Source organism: Palaemon carinicauda, chromosome 13, assembly GCF_036898095.1.
Source record: "Palaemon carinicauda isolate YSFRI2023 chromosome 13, ASM3689809v2, whole genome shotgun sequence".
NCBI lineage: Eukaryota > Metazoa > Arthropoda > Malacostraca > Decapoda > Palaemonidae > Palaemon > Palaemon carinicauda.
This window is the reverse complement of record NC_090737.1, coordinates 138,625,134-138,634,524: the sequence shown is the minus strand read 5'-3', so window position 1 is coordinate 138,634,524 and position 9,391 is coordinate 138,625,134. Positions and strand designations below refer to the sequence as shown.

Here is a 9,391-nt window from a genome sequence, read left to right as displayed (position 1 = left end):
TTTAATCGGAAATTTTCCGTGAAAATATGCTGTTCTCAGCTGTATTTCAGTAAAATACAGGCGACCGTACACAGTTAAAAAAACCCGTAATTTTACTCGAAAATTCTCCGTATAAATATACTATTCTCAGCCGTATTTCAGTAAAATACAGGCGACCGTACACTGTTAAAAAGGCCGTAATTTTAATCTAAAATTCTCCGTGAAAATATGCTGTTCTCAGCTGTATTTCAGTCAAATACAGGCGACCGTACACTGTTAAAAAACCCGTAATTTTAATCGGAAATTCTCCGTGAAAATATACTGTTCTCAGCCGTATTTCAGTAAAATACAGGCGACCGTAATTTTTACCATACTTTGTTATTATCTTTAAAGAGTTGTTGACCGTAATATCACTCCTTCACGTCAATATATCCGTTTCTAGATCGTTAAAATCCTTGAATAAATGTTGCCAAACATTTTACCATAATTAGTTATTATCCTTTACGAATTGGTGACCGTAATATCACTCCATTACGTCAATATATCCGTTTCTAGAACTGTCAAAATCCTTGAATAAATATTACCAGACATTTTACCATACTTAGTTATTATCTTTAACGGTTTGGTGACCGTAATATCACTCCTTTACGTCAATATATCCGTCTCTAGAACGTTAAAATCCTTGAATAAATGTAGCCAGACATTTCACCAAAATTAGTTATTATATTTTACCATATTTTGTTATTATCTTTAACAGTTTGGTGACCGTAATATCACTCCTTAACGTCAATATATCCATTTCTACAACTGTCAAAATCCTTGAATAAATGTTGCCACACATTTACCGTTTAATGCAAATTAACAGTAGATATATAAATGGCTAGAATACTCCTACTCCCAAATGCTGGACTTTTGAAATACCACGAAATGCCAAGGACAAATATGATAACAAAATCCAAAGGCAGAACATATGGTTTGGAAAATGTTAAGTCTCTGGCGTGTCCTATTTCATTAAACTTACTTTAAATGGTAATTCACTGTTAGCAATACCATCTAGAAGATATTCTATGGAATAATAGAACTCTATAGAACTCTAGCTCTTAAACGTGACGAAATGTTCAACCAGTCCCTTAGGAGAGTAAGTGAACAGCGTAAGCCGATGAATTGTTAAATCACACGTTAACTGTTGGCGTGACCCAGTTCAGAGGTGGGAGAACAGGTCAGCTTCTTCCCTGTGGAAGGTCAAGAAATTCCTCTTCGTTCATGAATGAGATGCAACAGGCTGTAGGCTTTGGGGCGACTCCCCTTGACACACAGAACCATCTCTCCTCTCACAGGCTACTCTCTCTCTCTCTCTCTCTCTCTCACTTCTCACTCTCCCATTGCCTTCCTTCCTTCCCGTGTGCTTCTAACCCAGCAATAAAAGAGGCTTAATGAACATATACTCACTTAGCACGGCTTAGTAGAGTCTGGTCGCAAACGGCCAGGGGGACTTATTGGAGGAGGACTTGCCCGTCCATATGTTGCTTCACAGAGCCTCACAAACAGCTGTTTCAAAGCATGAAATTCACCTAACTGCCGCCAGGGTGACCCAATGACGTCACACATTTCCATTCAACGACACATTAACGATATTGGGGGAGAATTTTACTCTGTTATCGCTAGCGAATAGACTGACAATTTCAAGTCCCCGGCCGTCGAGAGCCGCGATTATACGGAGCGCTTCCACACACACTTCCGTCTAAGTACGTAGTGGAGATCGATGGGGCCCTGGACCTATTCTCGGCGGTAGAAGCGATCTGCTGATACGGACGAAACGGAATGAAATCGGACGAGGACGAGTGGGAATATCTGGCGGCCGGGGGCGCGCATGCGTTGGTTCGGGATCGAAGTTCCCCTTTGAGTAGGAGGGGAGAAAGAGAGAGAGAAGAGGAGAGGAGAGACTCAAAACATAGAAGAAGAAAGGTTTGAAAGGAGAGAGGTTGTAGAATCTAAAGAGGGACTCAAAAGGTAGAAGAAGAAAGGTTGTAGAATCTAAAGAGGGACTCAAAACAGAAGAAGAAAAGTTGAAAGGAGAGAGGTTGTAGAATCTAAAGAGGTACTCAAAACACAGAAGAATAAAAGGTTGAAAGAAGAGATATTGAAAGAAGAGAGGTTGAAAGAAGAAAGGTTGTAGAATCTAAAGAGGGACTCAAAACATAGAAGAAGAAAGGTTGTAGAATCTAAAGAGGGACTCAAAACACAGAAGAAGAAAGGTTGTAGAACCTAAAGAGGGACTCAAAACACAGAAGAAGAAAGGTTGTAGAACCTAAAGAGGGACTCAAAACACAGAAGAAGAAAGGTTGTAGAACCTAAAGAGGGACTCGAAACACAGAAGAAAAAAAGGTTGTAGAACCTAAAGAGGGACTCAAAACACAGAAGAAGAAAGGTTGTAGAACCTAAAGAGGGACTCAAAACACAGAAGAAGAAAGGTTGTAGAACCTAAAGAGGGACTCGAAACACAGAAGAAGAAAGGTTGTAGAATCTAAAGAGGGACTCAAAACACAGAAGAAGAAAGGTTGTAGAATCTAAAGAGGGATACAAAACGTAGAAGAAGAAAGGTTGTAGAATCTAAAGAGGGACTCAAAACATAGAAGAAGAAAAGGTTGTAGAATCTAAAGAGGGACTCAAAACATAGAAGAAGAAAGGTTGTAAAATCTAAAGAGGGACTCAAAACATAGAAGAAGAAAGGTTGTAGAATCTAAAGAGGGACTCAAAACATAGAAGAAGAAAGGTTGTAAAATCTAAAGAGGGACTCAAAACATAGAAGAAGAAAGGTTGTAGAATAGAAGAAGAAAGGTTGTAGAATCTAAAGAGGGACTCAAAACATAGAAGAAGAAAGGTTGTAGAATAGAAGAAGAAAGGTTGTAGAATCTAAAGAGGGACTCAAAACATAGAAGAAGAAAGGTTGTAGAATAGAAGAAGAAAGGTTGTAGAATCTAAAGAGGGACTCAAAACATAGAAGAAGAAAGGTTGTAGAATCTAAAGAGGGACTCAAAACATAGAAGAAGAAAGGGTGTAGAATCTAAAGAGGGACTCAAAACATAGAAGAAGAAAGGTTGTAGAATAGAAGAAGAAAGGTTGTAGAATCTAAAGAGGGACTCAAAACATAGAAGAAGAAAGGTTGTAGAATCTAAAGAGGGACTCAAAACATAGAAGAAGAAAGGTTGTAGAATCTAAAGAGGGACTCAAAACATAGAAGAAGAAAGGTTGTAGAATAGAAGAAGAAAGGTTGTAGAATCTAAAGAGGGACTCAAAACACAGAAGAAGAAAGGTTGTAGAATCTAAAGAGGGACTCAAAACATAGAAGAAGAAACGTTGTAGAATCTAAAGAGGGACTCAAAACATAGAAGAAGAAAGGTTGTAGAATCTAAAGAGGGACTCAAAACATAGAAGAAGAAAGGTTGTAGAATCTAAAGAGGGACTCAAAACATAGAAGAAGAAAGGTTGTAGAATCTAAAGAGGGACTCAAAACATAGAAGAAGAAAGGTTGTAGAATCTAAAGAGGGACTCAAAACATAGAAGAAGAAAGGTTGTAAAATCTAAAAAGGGACTCAAAACATAGAAGAAAGGTTGTAAAATCTAAAGAGGGACTCAAAACATAAAAGAAGAAAGGTTGTAAAATCTAAAGAGGGACTCAAAACATAGAAGAAGAAAGGTTGTAGAATCTAAAGAGGGACTCAAAACATAGAAGAAAGGTTGTAGAATCTAAAAAGGGACTCAAAACATAGAAGAAGAAAGGTTGTAGAATCTAAAGAGGGACTCAAAACATAGAAGAAGAAAAGGTTGTAAAATCTAAAGAGGGACTCAAAACATAGAAGAAAGGTTGTAAAATCTAAAGAGGGACTCAAAACATAGAAGAAGGAAGGTTGTAGAATCTAATGAGGGACTCAAAACATAGAAGAAAGGTTGTAGAATCTAAAGAGGGACTCAAAACATAGAAGAAAAGGTTGTAAAATCTAAAGAGGGACTCAAAACATAGAAGAAAGGTTGTAAAATCTAAAGAGGGACTCAAAACATAGAAGAAGGAAGGTTGTAGAATCTAATGAGGGACTCAAAACATAGAAGAAAGGTTGTAGAATCTAAAGAGGGACTCAAAACATAGAAGAAGAAAAGGTTGTAAAATCTAAAGAGGGACTCAAAACATAGAAGAAAGGTTGTAGAATCTAAAGAGGGACTCAAAACATAGAAGAAGAAAGGTTGTAGAATCTAACGAGGGACTCAAAACATAGAAGAAGAAAAGTTGTAGAATCTAAAGAGGGACTCAAAACATAGAAGAAGAGAGGTTGTAGAATCTAAAGAGGGACTCAAAACATAGAAGAAGAAAGGTTGTAGAATCTAAAGAGAGACTCAAAACATAGAAGAGGAAAGGTTGTAGAATCTAAAGAGGGACTCAAAACATAGAAGAAGAAAGGTTGTAAAATCTAAAGAGGGACTCAAAACACAGAAGAAGAAAGGTTGTAGAATCTAAAGAGGGACTCAAAACATAGAAGAAAGGTTGTAAAATCTAAAGAGGGACTCAAAACATAGAAGAAAGGTTGTAAAATCTAAAGAGGGACTCAAAACATAGAAGAAAGGTTGTAAAATCTAAAGAGGGACTCAAAACATAGAAGAAGAAAGGTTGTAGAATCTAAAGAGGGACTCAAAACATAGAAGAAGAGAGGTTGTAAAATCTAAAGAGGGACTCAAAACATAGGAGGAGAGAGGTTGTAGAATCTAAAGAGGGACTGAAAAAAAGAAAAGGTTGTAGAATCTAAAGAGGGACTCAAAACATAGAAGAAGAAAGGTTGTAAAATCTAAAGAGGGACTCAAAACATAGAAGAAGAAAGGTTGTAAAATCTAAAGAGGGTCTCAAAACATAGAAGAAGAAAGGTTGTAAAATCTAAAGAGGGACTCAAAACACAGAAGAAGAAAGGTTGTAGAATCTAAAGAGGGACTCAAAACATAGAAGAAAGGTTGTAAAATCTAAAGAGGGACTCAAAACATAGAAGAAAGGTTGTAAAATCTAAAGAGGGACTCAAAACATAGAAGAAAGGTTGTAAAATCTAAAGAGGGACTCAAAACATAGAAGAAGAAAGGTTGTAGAATCTAATGAGGGACTCAAAACATAGAAGAAGAGAGGTTGTAAAATCTAAAGAGGGACTCAAAACATAGAAGAAGAGAGGTTGTAGAATCTAAAGAGGGACTGAAAACATAGAAGAAGAAAGGTTATAAAATCTAAAGAGGGACTCAAAACATAGAAGAAGAGAGGTTGTAGAATCTAAAGAGGGACTCAAAACATAGAAGAAGAAAAGGTTGTAGAATCTAAAGAGGGACTCAAAACATAGAAGAAGAAAAGGTTGTAGAATCTAAAGAGGGACTCAAAACATAGAAGAAGAAAGGTTGTAGAATCTAAAGAGGGACTCAAAACATAGAAGAAGAAAAGGTTGTAGAATCTAAAGAGGGACTCAAAACATAGTAGAAGAAAGGTTATAGAATCTAAAGAGGGACTCAAAACATAGAAGAAGAAAGGTTGTGAAATCTAAAGAGGGACTCAAAACATAGAAGAAGGAAGGTTGTAGAATCTAAAGAGGGACTCAAAACATAGAAGAAGAAAGGTTGTAGAATCTAAAGAGGGACTCAAAACGTAGAAGAAAGGTTGAAAGAAGAGAGGTTGAAAGAAGAAAGGTTGTAAATTCTAAAGAGGGCCTCAAAACATAGAAGAAAGGTTGAAAGAAGAGAGGTTGAAAGAAGAAAGGTTGTAGAATCTAAAGAGGGACTCAAAACATAGAAGAAGAAAGGTTATAAAATCTAAAGAGGGACTCAAAACATAGAAGAAAGGTTGTAGAATCTAAAGAGGGACTCAAAACATAGAAGAATGAAAGGTTGTAGAATCTAAAGAGGGACTCAAAACATAGAAGAAGAAAGATTGTAGAATCTAAAGAGGGACTCAAAACATAGAAGAAGAGAGGTTGTAGAATCTAAAGAGGGACTCAAAACATAGAAGAAGAAAAGGTTGTAGAATCTAAAGAGGGACTCAAAACATAGAAGAAGAAAAGGTTGTAGAATCTAAAGAGGGACTCAAAACATAGAAGAAGAAAGGTTGTAGAATCTAAAGAGGGACTCAAAACATAGAAGAAGAAAAGGTTGTAGAATCTAAAGAGGGACTCAAAACATAGTAGAAGAAAGGTTATAGAATCTAAAGAGGGACTCAAAACATAGAAGAAGAAAGGTTGTAAAATCTAAAGAGGGACTCAAAACACAGAAGAAGAAAGGTTGTAAAATCTAAAGAGGGACTCAAAACACAGAAGAAGAAAGGTTGTAGAATCTAAAGAGGGACTCAAAACACAGAAGAAGAAAGGTTGTAGAATCTAAAGAGGGACTCAAAACACAGAAGAAGAAAGGTTGTAGAATCTAAAGAGGGACTCAAAACACAGAAGAAGAAAGGTTGTAGAATCTAAAGAGGGACTCAAAACACAGAAGAAGAAAGGTTGTAAAATCTAAAGAGGGACTCAAAACACAGAAGAAGAAAGGTTGTGAAATCTAAAGAGGGACTTAAAACATAGAAGAAGAAAGGTTGTAGAATCTAAAGAGGGACTCAAAACATAATAGAAGAATGGTTGTAAAATCTAAAGAGGGACTCAAAACATAAAAGAAGAAAGGTTGTAAAATCTAAAGAGGGACTCAAAACATAGAAGAAGAAAGGTTGTAGAATCTAAAGAGGGACTCAAAACATAGAAGAAAGGTTATAGAATCTAAAAAGGGACTCAAAACATAGAAGAAGAAAGGTTGTAGAATCTAATGAGGGACTCAAAACATAGAAGAAAGGTTGTAGAATCTAAAGAGGGACTCAAAACATAGAAGAAAGGTTGTAGAATCTAAGGAGGGACTCAAAACATAGAAGAAGAAAGGTTGTAGAATCTAAAGAGGGACTCAAAACATAGAAGAAGAAAGGTTGTAGAATCTAAAGAGGGACTCAAAACATAGAAGAAGAAAAGGTTGTAGAATCTAAAGAGGGACTCAAAACATAGAAGAAGAAAAGGTTGTACAATCTAAAGAGGGACTCAAAACATAGAAGAGGAGAGGTTGTAGAATCTAAAGAGGGACTCAAAACATAGAAGAAGAAAGGTTGTAGAATCTAAAGAGGGACTCAAAACATTGAAGAAGAGAGGTCGTAAAATCTAAAGAGGGACTCAAAACATAGAAGAAGAAAAGGTTGTAGAATCTAAAGAGGGACTCAAAACATAGAAGAAGAAAGGTTGTAAAATCAAAAGGGGGACTCAAAACATAGAAGAAGAAAAGGTTGTAGAATCTAAAGAGGGACTCAAAACATAGAAGAAGAAAGGTTGTAAAATCTAAAGAGGGACTCAAAACATAAAAGAAGAAAAGGTTGTAGAATCTAAAGAGGGACTCAAAACATAGAAGAAGAAAGGTTGTAAAATCTAAAGAGGGACTCAAAACATAGAAGAAGAAAAGGTTGTAAAATCAAAAGGGGGACTCAAAACATAGAAGAAGAAAAGGTTGTAGAATCTAAAGAGGGACTCAAAACATAGAAGAAGAAAGGTTGTAAAATCTAAAGAGGGACTCAAAACATAGAAGAAGAAAAGGTTGTAGAATCTAAAGAGGGACTCAAAACATAGAAGAAGAAAGGTTGTAAAATCAAAAGGGGGACTCAAAACATAGAAGAAGAAAAGGTTGTAGAATCTAAAGAGGGACTCAAAACATAGAAGAAGAAAGGTTGTAAAATCAAAAGGGGGACTCAAAACATAGAAGAAGAAAAGGTTGTAGAATCTAAAGAGGGACTCAAAACATAGAAGAAGAAAGGTTGTAAAATCTAAAGAGGGACTCAAAACATAGAAGAAGAAAGGTTGAAAGAAGAAAGGTTGAAAGAAGAGAGCTTGAAAGAAGAGATGTTGAAAGAAGAAAGGTTGTAAAATCTAAAGAGGGACTCAAAACATAGAAGAAGAAAGGTTGAAAGAAGAAAGGTTGAAAGAAGAGAGCTTGAAAGAAGAGATGTTGAAAGAAGAAAGGTTGTAAAATCAAAAGAGGGACTCAAAACATAGAAGAAGAAAGGTTGAAAGAAGAAAGGTTGAAAGAAGAGAGCTTGAAAGAAGAGATGTTGAAAGAAGAAAGGTTGTAAAATCAAAAGAGGGACTCAAAACATAGAAGAAGAAAGGTTGAAAGAAGAGAGCTTGAAAGAAGAGATGTTGGAAGAAGAAAGGTTGTAAAATCAAAAGAGGGACTCAAAACATAGAAGAAGAAAGGTTGAAAGAAGAAAGGTTGAAAGAAGAGAGCTTGAAAGAAGAGATGTTGAAAGAAGAAAGGTTGTAAAATCAAAAGAGGGACTCAAAACATAGAAGAAGAAAGGTTGAAAGAAGAAAGGTTGAAAGAAGAGAGCTTGAAAGAAGAGATGTTGAAAGAAGAAAGGTTGTAAAATCAAAAGAGGGACTCAAAACATAGAAGAAGAAAGGTTGAAAGAAGAAAGGTTGAAAGAAGAGAGCTTGAAAGAAGAGATGTTGAAAGAAGAAAGGTTGTAAAATCAAAAGAGGGACTCAAAACATAGAAGAAGAAAGGTTGTAAAATCTAAAGAGGGACTCAAAACATAGAAGAAGAAAGGTTGAAAGAAGAAAGGTTGAAAGAAGAGAGCTTGAAAGAAGAGATGTTGAAAGAAGAAAGGTTGTAAAATCAAAAGAGGGACTCAAAACATAGAAGAAGAAAGGTTGAAAGAAGAAAGGTTGAAAGAAGAGAGCTTGAAAGAAGAGATGTTGAAAGAAGAAAGGTTGTAAAATCAAAAGAGGGACTCAAAACATAGAAGAAGAAAGGTTGAAAGAAGAAAGGTTGAAAGAAGAGAGCTTGAAAGAAGAGATGTTGGAAGAAGAAAGGTTGTAAAATCAAAAGAGGGACTCAAAACATAGAAGAAGAAAGGTTGAAAGAAGAAAGGTTGAAAGAAGAGAGCTTGAAAGAAGAGATGTTGAAAGAAGAAAGGTTGTAAAATCAAAAGAGGGACTCAAAACATAGAAGAAGAAAGGTTGAAAGAAGAAAGGTTGAAAGAAGAGAGCTTGAAAGAAGAGATGTTGGAAGAAGAAAGGTTGTAAAATCAAAAGAGGGACTCAAAACATAGAAGAAGAAAGGTTGAAAGAAGAAAGGTTGAAAGAAGAGAGCTTGAAAGAAGAGATGTTGAAAGAAGAAAGGTTGTAAAATAAAAAGAGGGACTCAAAACATAGAAGAAGAAAGGTTGAAAGAAGAGAGCTTGAAAGAAGAGATGTTGGAAGAAGAAAGGTTGTAAAATCAAAAGAGGGACTCAAAACATAGAAGAAGAAAGGTTGAAAGAAGAAAGGTTGAAAGAAGAGAGCTTGAAAGAAGAGATGTTGAAAGAAGAAAGGTTGTAAAATCA

At 35.8% G+C, this 9,391-nt stretch overlaps 1 protein-coding gene across 1 annotated transcript in view; it reads right to left on the bottom strand.

The window, feature by feature from the left end:
* LOC137652520 (fibronectin type-III domain-containing protein 3a-like) overlaps positions 1-1,692 on the bottom strand; it is a 211,875-nt gene extending 210,183 nt beyond the window's left edge. The window contains exon 1 of the mRNA XM_068385974.1: positions 1,429-1,692. The gene's annotated coding sequence lies outside the window, so the exon portion shown is untranslated. The remainder of the gene's footprint in view (positions 1-1,428) is intronic.
* Between the last annotated feature and the right edge of the window lie 7,699 nt (positions 1,693-9,391).